Genomic DNA, 26,468 nt, shown 5'->3' on the forward strand with positions numbered 1-26,468 from the left:
GTCAGTATCTGCTGGAAGGAAAACTCTCTGAGCAGCTGAGCTGCCTACAGGGCGAGCCGTGAGCTCCAGAGTCGCAGCCTCGGTGACCTGTGCAGTGACCCGGCTGCCGTGGAGTCGTCCAGGCTCCATAGCCGTACAAGAGACTCCAACAAGCTCAGTGGTTCACTTCGGTGTAGCTGTTACCTTAGTCTGTCGACCGGGCCCTGCTTGGCGGTAAACAGATGGTCATTTGGTCTTCCTGGGAAAAGTTAATGCAACAGTGAAAACTTCCTAAGCAATCATCACTTCTGTGTCTAGCGCAAGCTGTGAGTCTTAGGTGAAGTTTGTCTTTTTGTTTTTGTTTGTTTTGTTTTTCGAGGTAGGGTCTCACTCTAGCCCAGGCTGACCTGGAATTCACTCTGTAGTCTCAGGGTGGCCTCGAACTAACTCACTGCGATCCTCCTACCTCTGCCTCCCCAATGCTGGGATTAAAGGCGTGTGCCACCACACCCTGCTCAAGTTTATCTTTTTAAAAGCCAGAATTTCAGAAGGCTGGGGCGGGGGGCATTGATATTTTTGCGAGGCGGGCTCAGCTTGACTCCCTCTGACTCCCTCTGTTTTTAGCAGGCCTTCTCGGCACTCACAGCTGTAGCTATATTTAGACCAACAAGAATTGATCTCTAAGGTCCTAGCAGTTGTTATTGACATATAAGTGGTTCCTGAAAAAAAATTGTTGAAAACAATGATTCTAGATCTAGGGTGGATGGATGGACGGAAGCTCTGTGTTTATTATGCACATCTGCATGTAATTTCCCTCTCCCAGTAATGTGTTTTGAGAGATGGGAAGAAAAATTCTTAAGAATCCTGTGACCATGACAGGTTTGTTTGTTTGTTATTTTGTTTTTCGAGGCAGAGCCTTAATCTAGCCCAGGCTGACCTGGAATTCACTCTGTAGTCTCAGGGCGGCCTTGAACTCACGACGATCCTCCTACCTCTGCCTCCCAAGTGCTGGGATTAAAGGCGTGCGCCACCACGCCAGGCAATGACAGTTCATTTTTATTGTCAGCTTAGGCATATCAGAAATCAAGTAGGATACACATCCAGGGTGAGCCTGTGGAGGTCTTCCCAGGAAGGATTCATGGAAGGAGGAAGACCTCCTTCCAGAGCGGGAAGTCCTTCTGATGGCAGACTGCTTACAGAGAAGCTTCTGGAGTCACAGGCTCTTAGGCTGAGCTGTACCTGCTACGCTCCAGTGTGGCACCTCCTCCGTCACTGCCGTCCTTCGCAAACAGATGAACTCAGTTTTAGCCGCCTCCCAGAGTGTACTGAAGGCCAGTAGCTCTCCAGGAATCCTCAGGCCTTCGGTTCCATGTTGGGACTGCTGAGTCATCCAGCCCCGTGGACTGAGCAACTACTGGGTTCTCATACTCTCCAGCCTTCAGAAAGCCATCACTGGACCATAAGCCTGTATCCCATCCCATAAGTCCCCTTTCTAATGCTTAGCCACTCTATCAGTTCTGTTTCTCTACCGAACCCTGACCAATAGCTATGCTAAGCCAGGGTTGGGAGTGAAATTCTTTCAGGAACATCTAGAAACTCTTTCATCAGCTAATCTAGATGTCACAATAGTGAGAGAGAGGAATGAGCATTATTAAGAATGAATATAGGGGCTGGAGAGATGGCTTAGCGGTTAAGCGCTTGCCTGTGAAGCCTAAGGACCCTGGTTCGAGGCTCGGTTCCCCAGGTCCCATGTTAGCCAGATGCACAAGGGGGCGCACGCGTCTGGAGTTCGTTTGCAGAGGCTGGAAGCGCTGGTGCGCCCATTCTCTCTCTCTCCCTCTATCTGTCTTTCTCTCTGTGTCTGTCGCTCTCAAATAAATAAATAAATTAAATTTAAAAAAAAAAGAATGAATATAGGAGCCGGGCGTGGTGGCGCACGCCTTTAATCCCAGCAATCGGGAGTCAGAGGTAGGAGGATCGCCGTGAGTTCGAGGCCACCCTGGGACGACATAGTGAATTCCAGGTCAGCCTAAGCTAGAGTGAGACCCTATTGCAAAAAAAAATTTAAAAATAAATAAATAAATGAATACAGGGCCAGAGAGATGGCTTAGCAGTTAAGGAACTTATCTGCAAAGCCAAAGGACCCAGGTTTGATTCTCTAGGATCCACATAAACCAGATGCACAAGGGGGAACATGTGTCTGGAGTTGGTTTGCAGTGGCTAGAGGTCCTGGAGTAACCATTCTCTCTCTCTCAAATAAATACATTACATTAAAAAAGAGTGAATACAGAAATGTAAGATTGAAATATACTCCTAGTCTATAAAAAAAGGAAATGCAAGCTGAATTGTAGTCTTGGCTTTCTTTTTGAAATGGGAGCCTTAAATATGACAGTGTCACCCGCTTTTCATCCCGCTTGGCTTCTCACAAGGAAAACTTGCCTGAGTATCCGAGACAGACCACACCATCTAAGTATCAGGCTGGGGAAATGGCTCAGCTGTTAAAGATGCTTGCTTGAAAAGTCTGCTGACCTAGGTTCAGCTCTCCAGAACCCATGTTAAAGCCAGATGCCCAGAGTGGCTCATGCATCTGGAGTTTGCAGTGTAGCAAGAGACCCTGGAATGCCCATTCTCTCTTCTTCCTGCCACTCTCAAATAAATAAGTAAATAAAATTTCTTTTTGAAAATTTGAAGTCTCAAGTTTGTTTTCCACGGGGACTTAGGGAAGGTGTTAAGGTGTTCCTATTGGTAGAGCAGCAGGCACGGTTTTCCTCCCGCTGTGTCTCCCCCCAGGCATTTAGAAGGATTTCATCACCGCTTGTCCTGAAGAACAGGGGGTACAGGACTGCTTCTGAGTCTTCCCAGGAGCTGACTGATTTTCCAGCCTCACCAAAAAACACCAAAAAAATGTGATGCTAATAATAGATACGCAGCTAAGAACTAATTGGCTTTAATATGTCTAAGTCATGTCACAACACAAGTTGTTTTGCACCATCTACAGAGGGATCAAAGTATGAGTCCAGCACTGAATAGTCTGTAGTATGCTTGGGGCAAGCTGGTTTTTCTGGGCCTGACTGGTAAAGCGTGCTACCATGGGGGCTGCAGGGCCACCCTTGGTCAAAGGAGCTGACATGCGTGGCCTCCTTACACCATCACAGCGAAGGCCACCTCTCAGTGAGGAGGCTCCCACCATAGTGTGGACATCCAGTGAACACTACACCCATGTTTCCTGTCTGTTCTTATTTCCCAGTGGCCTGTACTCATCTCCCACCCAGTACATGCGGTAGGCCTTCCACAGACGACAATGACCAGCAAGAAGGCATTTTCTCAGGTTGCATAGAGGCCTCCTAGATATTTGAATGAAAGAGATACAGCATCTCCCCGGGCTGGGGAGATGGCTCAGTGGATTAAGCACTTGCTGCACAAGCACAAGGACCAGAGTTCGGTTCCCCAGCCCTCCATGGCATTTCCGATGGGCACGGCAGCTCATCTGCCATTCCAGTGCTAGGAAAGAAGTGATGGGGGATTCCCCAAGGCAACCTGGCATCTAGACTGCATGAATCAGTGAGCTCTGGGTTCAAGTGACAGATCTCGTCTCAATCAATAATGTGGGGCGCAATACAGGAAGACACTCAACATCAACCTCTAGCCTTTGCACATGCATACACATGTGAACACACCCATTGCCCCCACCACCACCACACACACACTAAGATAAAATACTCCTGATCTCATGTCCCTGCAGAGAGGAGCTTGATTGCCAGGGCTTCTGTGCTGGAGACACAGGGCCGGTGGGCTCACAGAATCCTGCTGCTCTTGACGCTGCTTCTGCCCTTGAAAGGCAGTGGGGGAAAGCCCAAGCTAGCTCTGCACAAAGTCAGGGTCTCTGCTCTTTGCTTTTTAAAAAAAAAAAAAAATTATTTTTTACTTATTTGTTTGAGAGAGGGAAAGAGGCAGAGAGAGAGAAAGAATGGGTACACCAGGGCTTCCAGCCACTGCAAATGAACTCCAGATGCATGCGCCACCTTGTGCATCTGGCTTACGTGGGTCCTGGGGAATCCAACCTGGGTCCTTTGGCTTTGCACGCAAATGCCTTAACCACTAAGCCATCTCTCCAGCCCCTCTTTGTTTTTAATTTGTTTCCTTTCATTCTCTTATATTTTAATAGAAAAAACTTGAATTTCTTCAGAGATTTTGTTCTGTACCTCAAGATGATTCTAGGGAATTTTATGTATTTTTCATTGTTCCCCTTTGTATTTTTTATTCTTTTCTTTAGTTTACGAAATGTTTTAGATTGTTTTCACTTGTAAATCTACTGCTTTTCTAATTTTATTCTACATCCAACTGTTAGTCTCCATATAATGCTGTCTAGATTTTAAATTTTGATTTCAATAATTTCACCTTTTCTATCCTTATTCTTTATCCTTTGTCTTTTCTGCTTTTGTTTCAACGTTTTACATGTTTAGATTGCTTCCCTTCAATTAAATTATGTTCCTCCTAGGTCTTATTTTATTATAGAATCATTTGTGACTTTCAATCATGATATGGTTTAATAACTCCTCTAACTTAAACTATTTAATTGATGTCTTATAGCACCTTTAATTACTTGTACCCTGTTAGATTTATTTTCCTCTCCAATACCCTCCCCTTTTTACTCTTTTAATTTTGTTTATTTGGCGATTTGATTCTATGGATCATGCATAGTTTAGGAGTTTATTTTAGAATCATGAAGACTAAGCAGGGAACATTCCTGTGGGAAGAAAGCCAGTTCTGAGGCAGTAGGAAGCGGTGGCACAGAGATTCTGGGAAAATCACATATCCTGCCTGGAAAATCCAAAGGAAAAGCGAATGAAAGCAAATACTTATGATAAAAAGCAGGATTTAACAGTAGGGTTAGGCTTTGTTCTTCTGTTCTCTCGTCTTTTCTGTCTCTTCCAAATGTATTGCTTTTGTAAAGATGGGAGGAAAAATAAAAACAAGAGACATTGAAAATAAGAGGCAATGATAAAAGTACTGTACCTATCAGGCACGGCATATCTGATGGGTTGAATGTGGCCTTGATTTATTTTCACAAGGGCAGTAAAGAATCCCACATTGCTGGGGAGCTGGGGGGCTTGTGCCTTGAATTTTCATCCAACCAAACCAAACCAAACTTTCCTTCCTTCTTCCCTTCTGTCCTTCCTTCTTTTCACCCTCTTTCCCTCTCTCTCTCATCCCCTTGACAGGAGCTTGCTGTATAGCAAGATTGGCTTTTAGCTCACGACCCTCCTGTTTCAGCCTCTTGGATGTTGGGATTACAAGTGTATACCACCATGTCCAGCTGAGTCTCATGGGTTTCCCAAGATAGTTCTCCTAAAATTACCACTTACTATGTCTCAAGTGTCCTGTCTGCTAAAACTGCTCCCAGCAAACCCAAGGGAGCGCTTGCTGAGTCTGCAGGTCTGTTGTTTCTTCTGCTGTTGTGAGCCATGATTTCTTCTGAGGAGGCTCAGAACCTAGTAGTGCTCTGTCTGGAACTACGATTTAGGATTGTGGCATTATCTCATAGATGTTTGAACTGTGCTTGTTCTTTCTTTACTGTCCTAATTTTTAACCCAGACTTACTGGGTATATCTCACGTGACACTTTAAATTTTTTTGTTTGTTTATTTTTATTTATTTATTTGGGAGTGACAGACAGAGACAGAGAGAGAGAGGGAGAGAGAGAGAGAGAGAGAAAGAGAATGGGTGCACCAGGGCCTCCAGCCACTTCAAACGAACTCTAGACGCATGCGCCCCCTTGTACATCTGGCTAATGCGGGTCCTGGGGAATCGAGCCTCAAACCAGGGTCCTTAGGCTTCACAGGCAAGTGCTTAACCGCTAAGCCATCTCTCCAGCCCCTCATGTGACACTTCAAATCTCATAAATCATGCACAGTAATGCTTACTGACTAGAGGAGTGTCATCTTCCTCGGTTTACCCTCTGGATTACACTTTTGTATATTGTCCCACACTGCACACGCACGCACGCACGCACGCACGCACGCACGCACACACTGTTTATAGCGTTCTGGAGCTGTCCACCCAGATTGGAGACTGGGATGCATGGCTCTCCTTCCATTCCTCTGCATTTTGTGCCAGCTCTGCTGGTGTTGATTCTTTTGCTTTGTTTTACTGGTTCCTACTCATTCTTGAGATGTGAACTTCAAATTTCATCCTTGAGAAGACATCTTCAATCAGTTTTCCATTTGCCTGCCTTTGTGATCTCATCAAAGTGTGTATGCAAAAGGTAGTCACCTGTTTCCTTCTCTTTATTTTCTCCACTACATAGGAGTTCTTTGGTGAGCAAGACTTTTCAGTTTTTGAACTTTTCTCGTAACTATAAAGAAAATGCTCCCAAGACAGTTGCTCATTTTAAAACTAATGACAATATATAAAAGTAGAGATCAATGAGAACACTTTTAGATGCATAGGTCTTTGTTTGGGTGAATAAATATATCTTATATAGATTTTTATCCAGTCATTTAATCAACATTAGTGCCAGTGAGTATTTGGGTGAGTAAATACATCTTATATAGATTCTTATCTAAGCCATTTAGTCCGGCATTGGTGTCAATGAATTACATTGTCTAAAGTTGTTTGGTTTCCTCTAGAAAGCAAGATTTTATCACATTAGTATCTGTCAGGCTCAATCATGGCTTGATGTGGATATATCATCTGTTAAGTTCTATACAGTTCAGGTTTCCAGATTTTAGTAAATAACACTGACATATTTTGGATGGTGATATTTCTGTTTTCATTTATATGGCATCGATAGCATTCATCACAAAACTCTGAATTTCCCTCCCAAAGTTTGCGCTTTTCCCATCCTACTCTATCAATAGAAACATCCTCTTTCTCAGCCCGCTTCTTCTTCCCCAGTTTGAAATATTAAAATAATCTCTCACGCTGTGATTTCTTCTTACATCCAGTCCATGATCAAACCCCGAGCCCCGGCTCCATTTCTCTCTTCTGCTTCCTCACTTTGCAGCTTCTCAGTTGTGACTTTCTTTGCTTCGTCCTTACCAAGAACTGTACAATTCACCTCCTCCATGTCAGCTTCCTGATACTATAAGGAATACTTGAAATAGCCAATATCTAATGAGAAAAGGGAAAGTTTGACTCACAGTATTGGAGGGTTCAGCCCATGTTTGGCCTGTTGTTTTTGGCCTGTGGTGAGGTGGCGGGTCATGGTAGGAATTCATGGTGAAGCAAAAGCGTCACAGGAACTTTGGACTCAATTCAGTCCTGTTTGAGACATGCACTCAATGACCTGAGGGCCTCCCACCCAGCCTCATCCCTTCAAGTCTCTACACCCTCCCAAATGGTGATACTATAGACCGAATTATAGAATCTATTTCTCTTCTCCAGTGCATTATGCTTGGATGATAGGAAGGAATCTTCATGAAGGGCATAGCAACTCACTTTGCTTTTCTGCCACAGAGCTGAGCTCAACATAAACACTCCACATATTTTATTGAATGGATAAACTGTCTTTAGTCACTTTATTAGATAGGAATTTTTGTCGTAACTTCTTAAGAAGATACTTCTGGCCTGGAGAGATGGCTTAGCAGTTAAGGTGCTTGTCTACAAAGCCAACGAACCCAGGTTCAATTCCCCAGGACCCATGTAAGCCAGATGCACAAGGTAGCACATACGTCTGGAATTTGTTTGCAGCAGCTGAAGGCCCTGGCATGCCCATTCTCTCTCTTTATCTGCCTCTCTCTTTCTCTCTCTCTCTCTCAAATAAACAAAATAAATTATAAAAGGGGAAAAAAAGATACTTCTTCCATCTCCTTTTTACAATTTTGTCCAGCATCTTCCTAAATCCCCAGTTTCTACTCACAAATGCCACTCCTTACCTTTCAATGCCCCCTCCAACCAGCTCTGCTGGTAAGAATGACATCTAACAGCACATCACCCATGCTTATATGGGAATAAAGATATATTGTCCCTCTCTAGGACATTCTGGTAGAATTTAGCTTATAACATACTCCTTTCCTGGAACCCACCACATTGTTCCCTTGACTTGCAATTATGTGTGATTACAAGCTTAAGCTTTCCCTCCTGCGTTGTGTTATTCTTGATGGAAGAAAGAAAGTATATATACTTAGCCTTTCTTTATGTAAATGCCTGTTCTGTCAATATGATTAATATTTTGTGGTCACCAAGAAAGCTGAGGACTTCTTATGAGTAGGAGGGGCTAGTGGAATTGATTAAGGATCACAAAATTGAATGAAACATGGTGTTTTTCAACAATTGTGACCCATACTAAGAACTGAAGTGATCAGAAAACTTAGGGTTTGCTAAAACAAAAATCCTCTGTAACTACCAGCAAGTCATTTAATTTCCTCATGACTTAGGTGAGTTGGTGAAATTATCTTCTCTACCAGGGGTTTTCTAAGGAAAAATAAAATTTAACATGCATCCTAATCACATAAAATCTTTATTGTTTATAAGCAAAAGCATCCCATAACAACCCATGTGTATATGGGCTTGTAATAGTTAATTAGCAACCCCTCCCCCCCCATGTTGGGTCAAAGGGAATCTGATAATGAAGGCAAGCTGTTTGGGTAGCATCAGTCTGGGAGTTATTTTCTTCCTGCCAGTGGCCCAGGGGGCTTATATAACTCCACCTCACCACCTCACAGAGGTATAAAAACCAATCCTCAGTGACGGCAGCAGGTTAATTTTGCAGAGCACGCACCGGAAGATGGTGTTGTGTATTTCTTTAAAGAGTAAATTAGGAATAGTAATAACTTGAGCAATAAAATGAACATTGTAGCTCAAAAACCAAATTTTAAGCAGTAATTTTCCAGTTTATGTAATAATATTAGAAGAAGGTACACATGGGTCCAAAAACATCTCAGAGCCCAGATGAGGATTTGGAGGAGGATCTATGTGGGGCCAGCAGAGCCATTGCCTGCAGCTGTGTCAAGCTACAGGGTATGTTTTTGAAATACAATCTTCAGGCCACAGAGAAGGCTCAGCAGTTAAGGCACTTGCCTTCAAAGCCTAAGGACCCAAGTTTGATTCTCCAGGACCCACGTAAGCCAGATGCACAAGGCGGCGCATATGTCTAGAGTTCGTTTGCAGTAGCTGGAAGCTCTGGCATGCCTATTTTCTTTGTCTCTCACATAAATAAATAAAATATTTTAAAACACAATTCTTCATTGGAAAACATAGGCACAGCCTACCACCTGCCTTACTTTTGTTCAAATGTGTGCAACGAGCTTTATGTGCTTCATAAACTCTGCAATAATTTAATTTACCAAGTGACTCCTTTGTCTGCCCTATAAAACACTGACTGGAACTATTTTCTTTGGGTAATTTTGCTGGTCAGTTTTCCATCACTATAACAAATACCCGAGATGGTCAACTTGTGGAGAGAAGAGGGTTATTTTGGCTCACGGTACTGGAGTTGCAGTCCACGATGGGTTGACCCCACTGCTTTGGGCTTGTGGTGAGGCAGAGCATGATGGTGGGAACTTTGTTAGAGAAAAACTCCTTGCCTCACAGCCTGGAAGCTAAGTAGAACAAGGGTAGGACTCAGGATTCCACAGTGTCTTCAAGGCACATTTTTAATAACCTAACGACCTCTCACTGGGCCCCACCCTTTTTTGTTTGTTTGTTTGTTTGTTTGTTTGTTTATTTTGAGGTAGGGTCTTCCTCTGCTCACAGGCTGACCCAGAATTCACTGTATTCTCAGCATGGCCTCAAACTCACAGCGATCCTCCTACCTCCGCCTCCCAAGTGCTGGGATTAAAGGCGTGCACCACCACGCCCAGCTTAGGTCCCACCTTTTTGTTTTGTTTTCAAGGTAAGGTTTTACTCTAGCTCAGGCTGACCTGGAATTCAATATGTGGTCTCAGGGTGGCCTCAAACTCTCAGAGATCCTCCTACCTCTGCTTCCCAAGTGCTGGGATTAAAGGCGTGCACCACCACACCCGGCTTAGGTCCCACTTTTTAATGGCACACAATAGCGGGTACTAAGCTTTTGACACCCGGACCTTTGATGGGATGTGTAGATCCAAACTACATCAGTGATGAGGGGTATAGATCTTATCAATACAGAAGCCAAGTGTGGAGGAGGCGGTGAGAGAGAACTCATCAGTATTCAGTGGCCACGGCCCAGCTGCTTTTATGCTCACTTGTATGAGTGAAATGGGGAGTGAGAGACATGAAGTCACTTTTCCAAGTAACACATGGACTTGAAATTTAATCTGAGTTGGTTTGATTCACAAGATCATGTTCTTTGCATCCCACGTGTCTCCTCAAATTCTGGGGTCCTGAGGGAGTGAACAAGCGGTATCTAACTCTGTCTTGTGCTTACCTTGTGGTACCACATTTAGCAGCCAGAAAACTTCAGACCCTGGTGTTTTCCCTCTCTCCACCCCCCGGCAAGGCTGGTAATATGGGTGGGCTGCAGGAGGTGCTCGAGAAGCTGCTCCATGTCAGGTGGGGCAGGACGGTGAGGGGCAGGCTGCATGCGCAGTTCAACCTGCATGGAGCTCCTCAAGCTGCTAGCCAACAGTCACCTGGGCCACTTTCTCCTTTCCTGTGACCACCAGGACCAGCGTCATGACCTGGATGACCGGAAGCATATTCTCTATGAGCATTTCTGAGTTTGCTGCCCTGAAGCTCTCTGTATTCATTATTACTTAAGTTGGCACACAAAATGATGAATTTCACTGTGACACTTTCGTACATGAATATCACTGAACTTGGTTCAGATTCACCCGCCCAATTTCCCTTTCTCATTCCCCTTCTCCATTCCCATTGGCCCCCTTACTTCCCTGATCAATACTGTTGTGTCATCTGTTTGTATGCATATGCTATAAATATGTACAGATGTGTGCATATATCTAGATTCTTCATGTGAGAGAACATATCAGATACAAGCCTCTCTTCTCCACTATTACCATCTCTTGTTCCCCCAATTCCTATTTAGTCCCTTTCCTCACTGCCTCCAAGTAGTCTTCCTTATGTTTTCATGGGCATATATACATTGTTTTAAGATTTTAAAATCTAGATTACCATATCTATCTTGCTGAGTCTGGCTTACTTCATTTAGCATTATATATCCCAATTTCATCCCTTTCTTTGAAAATGGCATGATTTCATTATTTTTTTATGAGTCCTCTGTCTTTAAGTGTTATTTGGATAGTTTTGTCATTATTTATTCCTAGGATATCATGAAAGATCATTCAACAACTATGAGCTACATGCTTAGCACAAATTTAAAGCTAGGGATCAAAAACTAATAAGAAATAGCCTTCTCTCTGAGGAATTTCCAATCTCCTAGGGAATAATGAAGTGTGGGGGGGGGAGGCAATAAAATGGGAAGGAACATGGAGAGTAGCAGAGTTGAGGGTCACTGGACCCGCAGTGTATTTGATCTGCATGGATTAAGTGGGGTTCCCAGTAAGGAAAAGCAGAGAGGATGTTTAGACAAAAATATGTAGAGCATATGGGAAGATGGCTGTTGGTGCAGGGTGTTTGAGGAAACCTTATTGGAGTTGGATTATTATAAAGGCTTTATCTTGTGTACTATGGGAACCTCCTCTGAAGTTTTCTGAACAGAGGACAGATGTAAGTGGAGTTACATGTAAAAAATCATGCATCACACTGTACGAAGATAGACTGAAGGAGAATGAGAGCAAGAGAAGTGTGCTGGGAATACTGTCAAAGCCCAGAAAATGATGACGGGGAACTCAGCTTGGGTAGTTGCAAGGAGTGATGGGGAGTGCTTTAATAAAGTTTTAGCCATGTGGCTTGTCATGTATTGTGATAACTTACTTAGCCAGAATAGCCACTCTTAGAACAGCATGTCTGTAAGACATTGTGGGTATCCTTAAGGGAAATAACATGCTTTCTTCCATACTTTAACTATAAAATGGGCGTAAGAATGCATATGCAATAGATGTTATGGAGTTAGATATAACATCCTCAGATAGTGAATTCTCAATAAATGTTTGTGATTTTCATGTTCCTATAGCTAAGCTCACCGCAAAATAAGGCTATTATTAATCTACTGTCCTGCTCTCTTAATTGAGTTAATATTTTTGTTTAAGATTTAAATTCCTATGTCCTGAAAACATTTTGTTTATATTTATTTTTTTGAGAGAGAGAGAGAAAATAGGCACATCCAGGCTTCTGGCCACTTCAAGTGACCTTCAGATACATGCGTCTTCACTTGGATACTAGGGAATCAAACCCAGATGGTTAGTCTTTGCAGGTAAATGCCCTAACCACTAAACAATCTCCCCTGACCAAGATTTTATTCCTATAAAATATATGTATATGGGTATATCTACATTACTCAAATGTCAAGACAAAAAACACATACCATCTTTTCAAAGAAAACTTGAATAAGTCAAACATGTTTATGAAGATTTATGTATGGTAACAAATTAATTCTGGGAATGAAAGTATCTGAAGTCATTATATTTCATTCTTAGAACAATTACAAATGGACATGTCAAAACTAATGACAATAACCATGTTTTTTTAATTTGATTTCTCATATCTTCTAATTATATTCTTTTAATTAGTAACAACTCTTTGTTCTTTGACTCCAGCAAAGTGAGACTGACCTCAGTTTCTTATGCAAAACAGTGTGAAATTATTATGTAAAATGACATTCTATTAAGTAAAAAGAATGACAATTATTTTAGTACTAACAAGCCAGTAATAACACAAAGGAATTAAAGCAAATTACTGAGCAAATACCTAATGTATAAAGTGCCTTGAAAAAGTCATTCTGTCATCACTATTAGATTTCAAGTAAAGATGATACCAGAGTTGTCCACATTTTAACTATGGGAAATTAAGCAAGAATTTGACTTGGCAAAGATAGAGATGGCACATTTCAGACAGTTTTAGAATGTCATTGTGAAAATCTTATTAGAATTATGTTTGAGAGCTGCTCAGTTATCAAAATAATGCTTGGCAGCTGCATCCCACACACTTGTAAACCCAGAACTGGAAACAAACAGCTCAGCATGTCTTTGAGGGATTTTTCTAGATTAGGCTAATTAAGGTGACAAGACCCACCCTACATGTGGGAGCTACTGTCTCATGGGGTGGGGTTCTGGACTGCATTGAAAAGAGAAAGCTAGTTGGGCGTGATGGTCCCACCGTTCCGGAGTCAAAGGTAGGAGGGCTACTGTGAATTTGAGGCTACCCTGAGACTACATAGTGAATTCTAGGCCAGGGAGAGCTAGAACGAGACCCTACTTGGGAAGAAAGAGAGAGAGAGAGAAAGCTAGCTAGGCAGTAGCCTTTGTCTCTCTCTCTTTCCTGACGGTGGATACAGTGTGGCAAGCCACTTCATCACTTCATGCTGCTGCAGCCTCGTCCTCCACTCTGCAATGGACTCTATCCCCTCAAACCATGGGAAACAAACCCTTCTTTCCTGAAGTTGCTTTTGTTTTGTCAGTGAAAAAAGTAATAAGTAAGTTTGGTATGAGAAGTGGGGCTGGGCAGGAGAGGTGGCTTAGTGAGTGGTTAAGGCGCTTGCCAGCGAAGCCTAAGAACTCATGTTTGATTCTCCAGGTCCCACATAAGCCACACACACAGTGATGCAAGTGTGCAATGTTGCCCGTGTGCACAAGGGGGCACACATGTCTGGGGTTTGTTTGTAGTGCCTGAATGCCCTGGCATACCCATTCACTCACTCTCTCTCTACCTCTTTCTCTGTCTAATAAATAAATTTTTTTTAAGTGGGGCTGCCACTGTAACAAGCCTAACTGTGTGGTTTGTGGGCCACAGAACTGGTTTGTAGGATAAATGTTTGGAACTTGGAGCTAGAAAAGCTTAGAATGCTGTGTACACAGAGCATGAGCTGTTATGGTGGGAATTTGGAAGACCAAAAGGCCAAAGGAAATGTGAACAGAGGAGGTCTGGCTGCTAAGTTTCAGAGGGGAATAAAGACTCTATTGGGAATTGGGCTAGAGGACATTCTGGTTATGTTGTAGCAAAGAATATGGTTGTGTTATGCCTGTGTCCTGGGGACATAAGTGAGACTGAATTTAAAGGAAATGAAGTATGATATATGGCAGAAGAAATTTCAAGGTAGAATAGTGTTCAAGGTGTGGCATGGTTATTGCTTACTATTTTTATCCAAGTCTACAGTGAAAAAGAGTAATGACTGGGGCAGAAAAAATATTTTTAAAATGTGTATGTGTGTGTTTGAGGAAAAGAACTTAAGCAAGTTTAAAGTTGCAGCCAAGGCATGTGCTGAAAAGAGGCTGTAACTGTTAAAGAGAAACCCCTTGCTTATGCACTGGGACAATTGGAAAGGTGACCTAAGGTCACAACTTCACTCATTAATGGCTCGGATTTGTGAGGATACTGATCCATTCGGAAGGAGAGAGCTTGAACTGAGAACGCCCCTGAGGGCACCCCCTGCTTCCAAACCACTGCCCAGGCAGACAAAAGCAACTGAAACTGTAGTTGAAGGGGGCTGGGCTACATCCGGACCTGGCAACAGAGCTTGGCAGAGAAAGTAAGAAGAGAAAGCAAGAGAGGGGGAGGGGAGAAGAGAGGGAGCAGTGGTAGACAGTACCAAACTTAGATAAAAGGCAACTGGGTATTAACTTTATTATTCCAGAAGTTTTCCTTTATATTTGGACTTTTTTTTTTCAATTTAAAAATATATAAAAACTTAAAAATTATCAATGTGTGGAAAAACTAACTCTAAGGAAGGAAATTTTGTCTTCATGATGTTAACCACAGTTTATATTAACCTGTTGTTAATGGTGAACTCATGTTACTATTTTTTTTTACTAGTTTTGGGTTTTCAAAATAATTGGTCACATAGTATATAGAGTTTTCATGTATTCACCCTCAACCTCTAGTTGCTCTTCGTTAAGGATCTTGCATTAGTATAGTATATTTGTTACAAATGGTGAATTAATATAGATATTAATATATTTTATTAATTAAAATCTACAGTTTAGAGTTCATTCTCTGGGTTTTGACAAATGTGTGGTGTGTATCTCAATCATAGCATTACCAGAGTTGTTGCACTGTTCTAAAAAAAAAAAATCTTTGTATCCGTGTTCCCTACTTTCTTTCTTTCTCTTTCTCTTTTTTTTTTTTTTTTTTTTTTTTTTTTGAGGTAGGGTTTCACTCTAGTCCAGGCTGACCTGGAATTCACTATGGAGTCTCAGGGTGGCCTCTAACTCATGATGATCCCCCTACTTCTGCCTCCTGAGTGCTGGAATTACAGGCATGCACCACCACACCCAGCTCCTATTTTCTTTCTTTTTTAAAAATATTTATTTATTTCTTTGAGAGAGTGAGAAAGGGAAAGATGCAGGGAAAAAGAGAGAGAGAAAGAGAGAGAGAGAGAGAGAGGGAGAATGAGTGTGCCAGGGCCTCCAGCCACTGAAAACAAACTCCAGACCTATTTGTCAACTTGTGCATTTGGCTTTATGTGGGTACTGGGAATGGAACCTGGGTCCTCTGGCTTTGAAGGCAAGTTACTTACTGCTAAGCCACCTCTCCAGCCCACCTCTTTTTCATTTTTAAGCTGAGTCTTCTGTTTTCTTACTGAGAAACAAAATATCTTTCAATAAAGTAGACCTTCTTATAAAGAAATATAATGAGGACTCACTCATGAACTGATTTATTTAGCAATTACAACAGGTACAACCGCTACTAAACCCAGTATCAAAATTCTTTTTCTCTCTTACTAACAACACTAACATTTTTCGAGCTCAAAATAATACTTGATATATATTTTTAAATTTTATTTACTTGCACGTGTGTGTGTGTGTGTGTGTCTGGGTACTTCAGGGCCCCTTGCTGCTGCGAATGAACACCAGATGCATGTACCATTTTGCACATCTGGCTTTGTGTGGGTGCTGGGGAACTGAACCCAGGCCAACAGGTTTTTGCAAGTGCCTTTGGCCGCTGAGCCATCTCCCAGCCAAGGGCTTAATATTTTTGACTCCTGTGTAGCCATGAGTGGCTATGTGACATGTGCCTGGCTGAGAAAAATCAAACAGAAGGTGCTAAGTGGGGTTTCCCAGAGAGTGTTAAAGGGGAACGCTCCGTTGGCATGCACCTCATTGATCTCTTGCCAGTTGCTTATCGCCCCTGTCAATTTCCTGTTGTGATGCAATGTCCAGAGAGGAACAGCCATCTTGTGAAGATGATGGCACGAGTCATGACAAGAAGGATAAGAGACAATTGCTAGCAAAATGACACCACTGAGATGCTGCAGAAACCCCAGGCTTATTGGTCGGTGCTGTAGAATATTTGAAATCATTTCATTACGGACACAGCACTAAGGATAGAGTTATATTTGCTACATATCCAGTACTTTATTGGGCCTTACATGGAACAAAAGGGGAGGACAAAATAAAACTCTGTCCTCCTGAAACTGAGATCTAGTCAGACATAAGTGACCTGCACAAGGACAAGACTGACCAGAGCTCATACATAGCACAGTAAGTCTAGCTGCAGCTCCGTTAAAGCCAGGGGCTACCGAGGAGGAGAGGGGCCAGGAAGCTGTAACTAGTACTGTGGGTGTGTATGATGCCTTCATAGTTTTAATTTCTCAATCAATGACCTAAATATAGACCTGGCATCTATTCCCCTGAGTAAGGGAAGATGAAAAGAAGGGAAGACATTTTAATTTGAATGTCAATTCAGCTTTGGACCCGACCCGGCAGAAATTTTTCTCTCTAGTATCTGCATTTCAAACACTGGGGCATTGTATTCATTCACTGAAATCCAGTTTACCTTATCACCAGTACGGAAGCTGAGTCTGTGTCATCTTAAAAGAGAACTTTAAAAATCCTTCCTTTCAAAGTCATGTGGATTTTATGAAGGGTATATGGTTTTTCTACTGTTTTCCTTGTGCTCTGAACATTGATAAAATTGCCATGCCCTGCCATACGTTTCTCCTAGCTTTTTTTTTTTCCTCCAACAGTCTGGCCTGTCGGGAGCCATAGAGCAAAAGCCTCTCCATTTTGCCTGGGCCTGCTCATAAACTGACTCATTACTCAGAAAGCTGGTCCATCCAGCTTTCTGTTAGGTACTTCTGGAACTGGTCAGCAGACTGCTTACAGAATCTTATCTTTTGCAAAAGGCCAGTTTATGGTCAGGATGTGAAGCCTGGTGCAGTCAGGATGTTAAGCCAGTGAGGCAAGATTAGATGAACACCTAATTACATCCCCTCTAGGTTTCCTGACAACTCCTGGCCCTGACTACGTCCCCTTACCCCTACAACCCTATATAAACCTACATGTAAGAATAAACTCTTGAGGCCATGACAAATATCTAGCATGGTCTCCTTCGTGTGTCTGTTTGCCTTGTTTCATTCAGGTTGATTTTCACCTCGCTTCTTTGTTCGACTCCCCGCTGGCAGGGGCACTGGCCTGTTTTTAAATACGAGAGAATGAAAGCCCGGTGGGGGGAGGGATGGGGGGGAGTGGAGAGAGAGAGAATTGGCTCACCAGGGCCTCCTGCCACTGTAATCAAACTCTGGACGCATGTGCCACCTTGTGTGCATGTGAGACCCTTGAGAGCTTGCATTGCCTTTTGCATCTGACTTGCGTGGGACCTGCAGAATTGAACATGGATCCTTAGGCTTTCCAGGGAAGCACCTTAACCACTAAGCCATCTCTCCAGCCCCCTCTCTCAGGCTTTTGGTTGCTGTTACTAACTGAAACAGATGTGGGTTATTATTTATACTAACTCAGACAACCTGAATTAGTTCTATTTGGGGGTCCTTAATGGGATTTGACTATTTGTCCCAAGTTTTTCTCTTTTGCGATCCGATTTGTAAAGAACAACAAAAGGGATGCAAGTAAGATACACATAACATTTCTATTGGGTGATTTGAAACTCATCTCCTTTGGAGCCTAGGAGGACACGCTTGGCATGTCTATGTCTGTATTCCCTTCCTTTCTTATTCTCCTTCCGTAATTTCGCGTCAGTCATCCAGTCACCACCCAGTTAGGTACTGAGACAGGGCTAGGTCGGTAGGTTCAGGAATATTCTATTTAATTAACATTGTGTGTGTGTGTGTGTGTGGTGGTGGGGGCGGTCAACAGAAGTTGGAGACTGTAAATGCAGGGAGGGGGGAAGGCATGTGCAGGTGGGGATGGAAAGTTATTTTATTTTATTTTATTTTTTTTGGAAGGCACAGTGTTAACCGACTTGAGCTGGGCACAAAGCCAGCTGATGACAGGGCAATAATCCTCTCCGGATAGAGTGAACGCTCATCCCGGAGAACAGACAGGTAGACTCGGCTTGCAGGAGTCGCTCCAGACTCGGGAGAGGTTAGGGCGTAGCGGAAACTCAAGATGCCCCTGCAGTGGGTACCAAAGCCCCGTTTCGATGCGCTCGGGTCACGCAGCCTCTCCGCCCGCTTCCCTTCGCACGCTCCGAAGGAGTCTGGCTGCAAGCCTCCTTTCCCCGGCGCGGGAGGGGGGCTGGAGAGTGAGGCCACCTCCTCCGCAGCCCTCCGCCCGCCCACCGCCCATGCTGGCTTCCCATTGGCCGAAGCGCTCGCCAATCCCGGAGAAGCGGCCCGGGGGACTGCACTGTGGTTGGTCGAGCCTGCGCAGGCCCCTCCCTCCCGCTCCGCAGGGCCCCGCCCGCGCGGCCGCAGGGGGGCGTGGCCGCAGTGGTGGTCCGCGGCCGGAGGCGGCGTCGGCGGCGCGGTGGTGCCGGCAGGGGGGCCCCGGGCGGCCTCGGTGCGGCTGGACCATGGAGCTCGGGACGCGGCCAGGGCGCCGCCGGCGGATCTGCGGGCCGGTGGGTACGCGCGGCGGCCGCCGGCGGGGCCGGTGGGGGGGGTGCTGGGGGGAAAGGCGCTCGTGGGTCCGGTCGCCCTTGCCGGCTCGGCGCTGCCGGAGCGTTGGTTAGGGACGTCCCGGGTGCACCCCGTCCCTCCACCCCGGCGACCCCGCTCGGGGTCCGGCGAAGTTGCCGCGTCGCTCGGGGCGCGCTCCGGCCGGCCGGCCAGCCAGCGCCGGGGCCCACGGCGGGCCGCGACGCCATCCGCACCGGGGTTGCATCCTGCGGGGCTTCGTGCCGGGCGGGCGCGCGCGCGCGCGCGCTCGGCCCGGCGGCTGCTTCTCCCCTGCGAGCCGTCCGGGGCCCCTCGGGTCTCTTCCTGTGCGTGACCGGGGTCCGCGGGACACTTGTCCGTGATGCCGGCCGCAGGTGGTGCCGGGGCCTCCGGCCGCGCGCGCCCGCACCACTCTGGACGCCTCGGCCCGCCGTGCGCCCTGGACCTTGAGCCGTGCATCCGTCCTCCTGCATCCTTGCGGGCGCCCTGGGCCCCTAGGTGGCTGGGCCTGCGCGTGCCCGCCCGGGTCCCGTTCTGTCCGGCCTCCTCGCCCTCGTTAGTGCCAGCGAGCGAGCCAGCCTGCCCGTGTGCGTGCATGCGTGCGTGCGTGGTGGCCGCGGGCCGGCGTCCCTCCCTTCCCCCCCGGGTGCAGGCTCGAGGTCCTCGGCCTCCGCGCTGCTGCTGGCCACTGAAGACCCTCTGCTTCGCGGCTGCACCTTCCCGGGGTGGGGTTCTTCCCGGCGCCGGGGCGGGGACCGCGGGGCCAGACCCTCGTGCCATCACGCTTTCCCTGTCTGCCCTGGACACTTCCAGGACACCGCTGGTTCTCGATGGTTGGCCTCTCTGCGGTGCTGGAGGACAGTTCTTAATTATTAAGAAACTATGCGACCGGATGAATTGGGGAGCATCTCATTTTCTTGGCTGCTGTTGGGAGGAATAAGAAATCCTTTCTTGTTTGGGGATTAATCTTAATTTGGTGGTTTACTTCTAGCAGGTTTTTTTTTTTTTTTTGAGTTTCCAAAAGCTAAAATTAGGCTCCTGTGTGTGTGCGTGTGTGTGTGTGTGTGTGTGTGTGTGTGTGTAAGGTCTTGAATTTAAATACTATGAGGCATGCATATATATATGTATATGTGTATGTGTGTATATATATGTGATAGATATATCTATATCTATCTATCTATATACATTTTGAGATTTGGAACCCACATCCTATAAGGGGAGAGGTTAACCAATAGAAATATGTTGCATTTTAAAAGTTTGGTGTGTTGACAACTTAAAATACCTGCGGCTCTATATCAAACTGAGTGCAAAGTCTTATACTGAAGTCTCAAGTCTCTTCTGGAGCAAGCTATATTGAACATTGGCTGTTTCAGTTATTTGCTTTACCAAACTTTCCTTTGCAGGCAGTGGAACAATGCAGTAATTCTTTACAGCCAGTTCTTTTATCTACTTGAGAGGTTAAACCAGAGAAAGCTGGCTTGACCTTTCCCAAAGGCAGTTAAATACTGCGTCCTCTCCAGTTTCTTCCCCTAAGGTTTTAATAGCTTCTCTATAGTAGTCCTCATTTTTCTTCATCTGAAAAGATCTTCTGACTTGATTTTTCACAAAAGTTTCATCGTTTAGGTGCTTAAAGCTGACTGGGCTATAAAGTTTGATTTGTATTGACCGCCTGGACCTGCATTTGTGTTGCCTTGTGTTTTTGTTTTTATTTTTAAATAGTGAAAAGAAGATTGTTCTAGAACGGTCTACATGTGAGAATACTATTTGCACTTTCAGTTTCTCAGGCCAAGTTGTTGAGGTTAAAACATCGCTTTCTCCTTTTGCTTAAAATTCATGACTTAATGGTCAGTGATACAAATAATTTAAAAACTTATGAAAATAAAGTTGGAATACATTTTGCCAAGTGGTCATGTCAACAGACATCCCCAGCTGTGTCCGTGTGTCTTGGTCGACCTACTTTACACAGACCGTTTCCGTAGAAACCTGCATGTTGACAAAGTAATTTTTTGACTATTGAGATGTTTGGACTGAAACAGCTTCATATTATAAATATTAAAAGAATTGTCTGTGTTTGTAGACCAGCACAAGTGGTCCTCAGATTCTGAGGATTTTCTTTGAAGAATATGGTTTTGTTGTTCACTTGGGACTAGCCCTAGATTGTGGTGCACACTGTAAATTGCTCACTTTCCCTTCTTCTTCTTCTGTTTTTTCCTTAAGAATTTTTTTCTTTTCGACGTAGGGTCTCGCTTAAGCCCAGGCTGACCTGGAATTCACCATGTAGTCTCCGGCTGGCTTCGAATTCTAAACAATCCTCTCACCTCTGCCTCCCTAGTGCTGGGATTAAAGGCATGTGCCACCACGCCTGGCAAGAATCACTTAAAAAAACCATCAGGTTATTGTGTGGTTTTGTTTTAAATTTTACTCTTTGGAACTGGATGCTACCACGCAGTCCCTTTAGGGCTGGTTCTTAATTGTATGCCCGTGATTCAGAAATCGTTGATTCTAGTAACACATCAATTGTGCACATTGTAAAAGAGACTTAATGCCATTATAGGGATATGTGAAGTGAAAGTTTGGTTTCCTTTTTTGCTTTTATGGCCACCATCATGTTCTTTGTTCCGGGGTAACTACACTACTTAATACTGTGGGGTGTATCACTTCTAGGTTTCTTTCAAACATCTTGTTATATTCAAACAGCGTGTAATGAATACTTACTAAGTACTAAACACTGCCTTAGCCACTGGTGTTGTAGGCGTGTGAAATAAAGAGTTTTTAAGATGTCCATAATCTACCAGACAGAGCCAGTGATGAATGAGGGATGGGCACGTCTCATAGGAATGACCTAATGCAGTCCTTTCTGTTTCTGTCCTAAGGTATGCTTTTGGTTTGCAATTCAGGGTGGAGATACAGTGATTGTATGCAGCACCTTCTCGTTGCTGGGACAAAATACCTGACAAAAAATGATTCTGAGGGAGGAAGGGTTTGTTTCAGCTGACAGTTGGAAGTTACAGTCCATTGTGGTGGGGGATGACACAGAGGAACTGATCACATTCAGTCCACAGGGAGGAGGCCGAGCAGAGTGATGCCACAGCTCAGCCAGCTCCTATTTTCTTAAATTTGTTTTTGAGCAAGAGGCAGAGAGAGCGAGAGAGTGAGAATGGCCACACCAGCGCCTTAGCTGCTGCGAACGAATTCCAGGCGTGTGTGCACATGTGTGACATTGCTCACTTTTGTCACTATGCGTCTGGCTATGTGGGACCTGGAGATTCAAACATGAGTTTTTAGGCTTGTCAGGCAAGCGCCTTGACCACCATCTCTCCAGCCCCCAGCTCCCTTTTATACAGTCCAGGGCTGTCAGCCTGTGGAATAATGCTGCCCACAGTTAAGGTGGCTCTTCCTAATCAAGGCAGTCCCTTAGACAGGCTTTCATAATCCCTCACAGTTGACTGAGGGCTCCGCCAAACGGACCGCATAAACCATCACAATGATAAACAGGACAGATATTTCTGCCCGCCCTTGATGAGCTTGCTGTGCAGTTCAGGTCCGCCTGTTAGAAAGTGGGCCTTGAAAGAACCAATTACAAGAGTTCCAAGGACAACCACAGACTGGAGTTAAGGGACTATGCCGAGATGAGAAAAACCTCCCAGAGCAGGAAGTACATGAGAAGGAATTTATGAAAATTTGAGTTGAGGGGGAAAAAATGTATAAAGAGATGGCCAGGATGTGTTGGAGCACCTGAAAACAAAAAAGAGGTTCAGTGTGGCATTGTGGTGGGGAACAAGGACAGGGAAGAGGCGGCTGACACCGGAGGATACTTGTGAGTTGTGATATGTGGACCGTTGTTGATGAATGGAAATTGAACATCAGTGAACAGCAGGAGATGGCAGAGGGATTCTGGACAAGCGTGAAGGCGGCAGGTTTGAGCTGGTAGAATTGCTTATTGGTTGAAGAGCATATGTGATTCAGGGAGCTGGGAGAGAGGTAGCTTTGGGGGCAGTGTCCTGTTCTTGGGTAGTTTGGTGATGGCATAGTGCTTTGGGCTCCCATGGGGCAGCATTATGCTTTTGAGGGGGGGGGTGAGATAATGGGTTACACTTGGCCAGGGTGGGTGTCAGCTCTTGTGGGACATGGTAATTCTCTTGTCAGCTTCAGGGATCTCGGTATCAGGAGATGTCTGGATTACAGGCACAAATTTGAGAGTTCTCAGTATAGTGCCCAGACGGGGATTGGGGTGTCTGTATATGTGGTATATGCCTTTGTGTGTGTACACAGGCCAGAGGAGGAGGTGGGGTGTCTTGTCTGTCTTTCTGTCTCTGCTGCCTTATTTCTCTTAGAATTGGACCCTCCCTCCCTCCCTCTCTCTCTGTTAGGTTGGCCCTAGCGTTCCTCATGTCTCCACCTCCCTCAGCTCTGGGGTTACAGGTATGGGTGACTCTGTCTGCCTTTTCATGTGGATGGTGGAGATTGAGCTCACCCTCATGCTTGCACAGCAAGCCCTCTTCCCTGCTGAGGTACCAGCCCCCCCCCCCCATAGCCTCCACATCACAGGCTTGGGCTGCTGGACACTGAGAAGTCAAGCTGGAGCTGAGCTGGAAGCCTCCTCCCTGTTGACTAACTGTCTGGATGCTGCAAAGTCATATGCAGCCTGTTGGGGGAGAAAATTCATCAGTGGTCTTTAATCAGCATGGACCCTGCAGGCATGTGATGTGGAGGCTGGGGGGGGGGGCTGGTATCTCAGCAGGTAAGAGGGCTTGCTGTGCAAGCATGAGGGTGAGCTCAGTCACCACCGTGCACATGCAAAGGCAGACAGAGTCACCCATACAAGCTTTACAGCCAGCCAGCCAGGCAAGATGTACCAGTTGGTGTAATGGTGGCATGTCTGTTATGGGGAAAACCACCTGCTCTCTGTTGATATATTTTTAAAAAAATATTTTGTTTTTATTTATTTATTTATTTATTTATTTGAGAGAGATAGATACAGAAATAGGCAGGGGGGAGAGAGGGGGGAAGGAGAGAGGGAAAGAGAAAGAGAGAGAATGGGCATGCCAGGGCCTCCAGCCACTGCAAATGAACTCCAATGCATGTGCCCCCTTCTGCATCTGGCTTACGTGAGTCCTGGGAGTCAAACCTGTGTCCTTTGGCTTTGCAGCTAAGCACCTTAATCACTGAGCTATCTCTCCAGCCCTCTGTTGATATTTTAATTTACTTTGTTTAGTTAGTTAGTTTAGTTCATTCATTGTTAGATTTGTTTTCCTTGATTAAAAAATTATGTTGTCGGGAAGCAAGAAAGGAGCCATGAGGATGGAAGGGTAGGTAAATATCTAAGTAGAGCGGCAGAACACTGGATGGAATGGCCCAACTGGGGTCAGAGGAAGGAATGAAGGAGAGAAGAGGGAGGGAGGAGAGCTAATTACAACATTAGGAATAAGCCTGCTTCTTTGTTTGCTAAAACACAAACACACACACATGTGCGCGTGCGGAGAGAATTTGAGTGTAAGTACCCTGTGGGGTGCATAGTCCTCTGATAAGAGTTATCAACTGTGACAGGAACATTTCAGTGCCATGAGTTGGGTTCCTTCCAGCGAGTTGCTGGTCAGGGAGGCCCGTGATGCTCCCCAAACATTACAGATTATTTCCAAGTTTCTCAATTACCCACCAGAACTAGATGGTCGTCTTGTTGCTGAAGACCCTACATGCTTGGGCTGTAGGGCACAGAAATCAAGCTGGAGCTGCACTGGAAGCATCCCCACTCTTGACTAGCTGTCATGATGCTGGAAAATGCTATGCTGCCGGTTGGGGGAGAAAAGTCACCAACAGTCTTAACCAGCAGTAGATCCTGGAAGCTTTGTGGCTAACTAGCTAGGCCGAATGTGGCAGCTGCTACAATGGTGGCATGTCTGTTACTGGAGAGAACAACTGTTCTCTGATTAGGTCATGGGAGGGATTTCATGTCTGGTTGTAGACACTGGACTTGGAACTGCACATGTTTGGTGTTTGCCTGCCAGTTTCTGATTTTTGTCTCCATTCCATCTCTCCTTGTTTTGCTTTTTTCTTTCTTTTACTTTTTTTTTTTGCAATGGAAACGTTTTCTCTGTGTCATTTATGTTGGAGGCATGTAGCCTGTGATTTGATTTTACAGGTCTCACTGTTTCAAAACAGTCTTGGATGTCGGATGAGACTTTGGACTTCAGAAGAATGTGAAGACTATGGTGACCATTGAAGTTGGACTGAGTGCAGTTTGCCATTGTGAGGTGGTTGTGAATGTATGGGGGCCAGCCGTGGAATGTGGTGGTTTGAATGTGAATGTGTGGCCCCCTTAGACTTAGGTATTTTGTTTCAGGCTTCCTTAGCCTTCAGCAGGAGGAAGAGCCCTGCTGAAGGAGGTGAGTAACCAGAGGAGAATCTTGAGTCCAGCCCTACGGGGGTGCATGGAGAGCCATCTGAGCTCTGGTAGTCTGTAATCTTTCTCTCTTCTGTGGATGGTGGGGTGAGCCACCTTCCTCCACCGCGATGAAGCTTCCCATGAATCTGTAAGCCTGAAGTAAACCCTTCCATAATCTGCTTCTAGCCAGGTATTTGTCCCAGAAACTCAAAGGTAACTGCAGCAATGTCCCTCAGATGATTTCTGTGCCTGTGGTACAGGTTATTGGGTTGAGAAGGGTAGTTAGAATCCTCATGGGCTAATGTGTAAGAACTTTGTGAATTATTCCTTATTCACATAGATAGATAGATAGATAGACCACTTAGCCATCTCCCCAGCTCACGATAATGTATGTATTTAAATGGCCTTTTACATTGAAGGAAGCCTGTTGTATATAAAAATCCTAGTTTCACTTTCTTCCTTAAGGTGTTTTGAAAATAATTCCCCACTTTTCTGTTGTTTAGATAAATCTGACATCGTGAGTCATTTCTGTCCTTTCATTTCATCTTTTTATCTAGAGGCCTTGACATTTTTCTGTGTTCTTAGAATCTACTTCACTTCATCTAATAGTTTACTGGAGTACATTTTAGAGTTGAATTTAGTCAGATTTCTCACTTGGCTCTGAAAATTTGTGATTATAGGTATTTTATGTCAGATAATTTTCTTGGAATAGTTAAGTATAGCATTTTGGTGGTCTGAATTTCTTTGTCTATAGTTTCGTGGATTTGTATCTTGCAGGTATGTGTGTTTTCAACTATACGTATTCTTCGTTTTTATCTAATGTCTTTTTAGTCCCTCCTTTTTGGACTCTCTGTAGTACTTCTTTACCTTAGCTTTTAAGAAAATTGATGTACTTACTCAGTCGTAGCTTTCCTCGATGCTTTTCATTACATTACCATTTGTCTCTGAGAATTTAACTGAATGCTGCACTTTTCTATGACTTTCTTTTCTGACTTCCATTCACTCTTTCCCGCCTCCCTCTCCACTCCCTCCTTTCATTTCTGCTTGCTAGTAACATTGGGTCTTGGTGCTCCTCAGATGGGTCCTGAAACATGAATTTGCAAGGCAGTGGTTCACCAGTGGAATTAAAAAATACCAGCTTCTGGGATCTAGTTCTGGAAAAGGTGATGTCTGTAGTTTAACACGGAATCTAAAAAATTTTGAGAGACGTTGAGGTGATTGTAATGTATGGTCAGGTTTGGGAACTTCCCTAGTCTAGCTTGGAGTAGTTGTTTATCCA

The 26,468-nt window shown here is 44.7% G+C and overlaps 1 protein-coding gene across 3 annotated transcripts in view; it reads left to right on the top strand.

Annotated features, from left to right (window-relative positions):
• The first annotated feature begins 18,690 nt into the window (after positions 1-18,690).
• Positions 18,691-26,468, top strand: part of Wasf3 (WASP family member 3) — a 100,924-nt gene continuing 93,146 nt past the window's right edge. For all 3 annotated transcript variants that reach the window (XM_045155418.1, XM_045155420.1, XM_045155419.1), the window contains exon 1: positions 18,691-18,770. The gene's annotated coding sequence lies outside the window, so the exon portion shown is untranslated. The remainder of the gene's footprint in view (positions 18,771-26,468) is intronic.

The sequence above is a fragment of the Jaculus jaculus genome, chromosome 7 (assembly GCF_020740685.1).
Source record: "Jaculus jaculus isolate mJacJac1 chromosome 7, mJacJac1.mat.Y.cur, whole genome shotgun sequence".
Lineage (NCBI taxonomy): Eukaryota > Metazoa > Chordata > Mammalia > Rodentia > Dipodidae > Jaculus > Jaculus jaculus.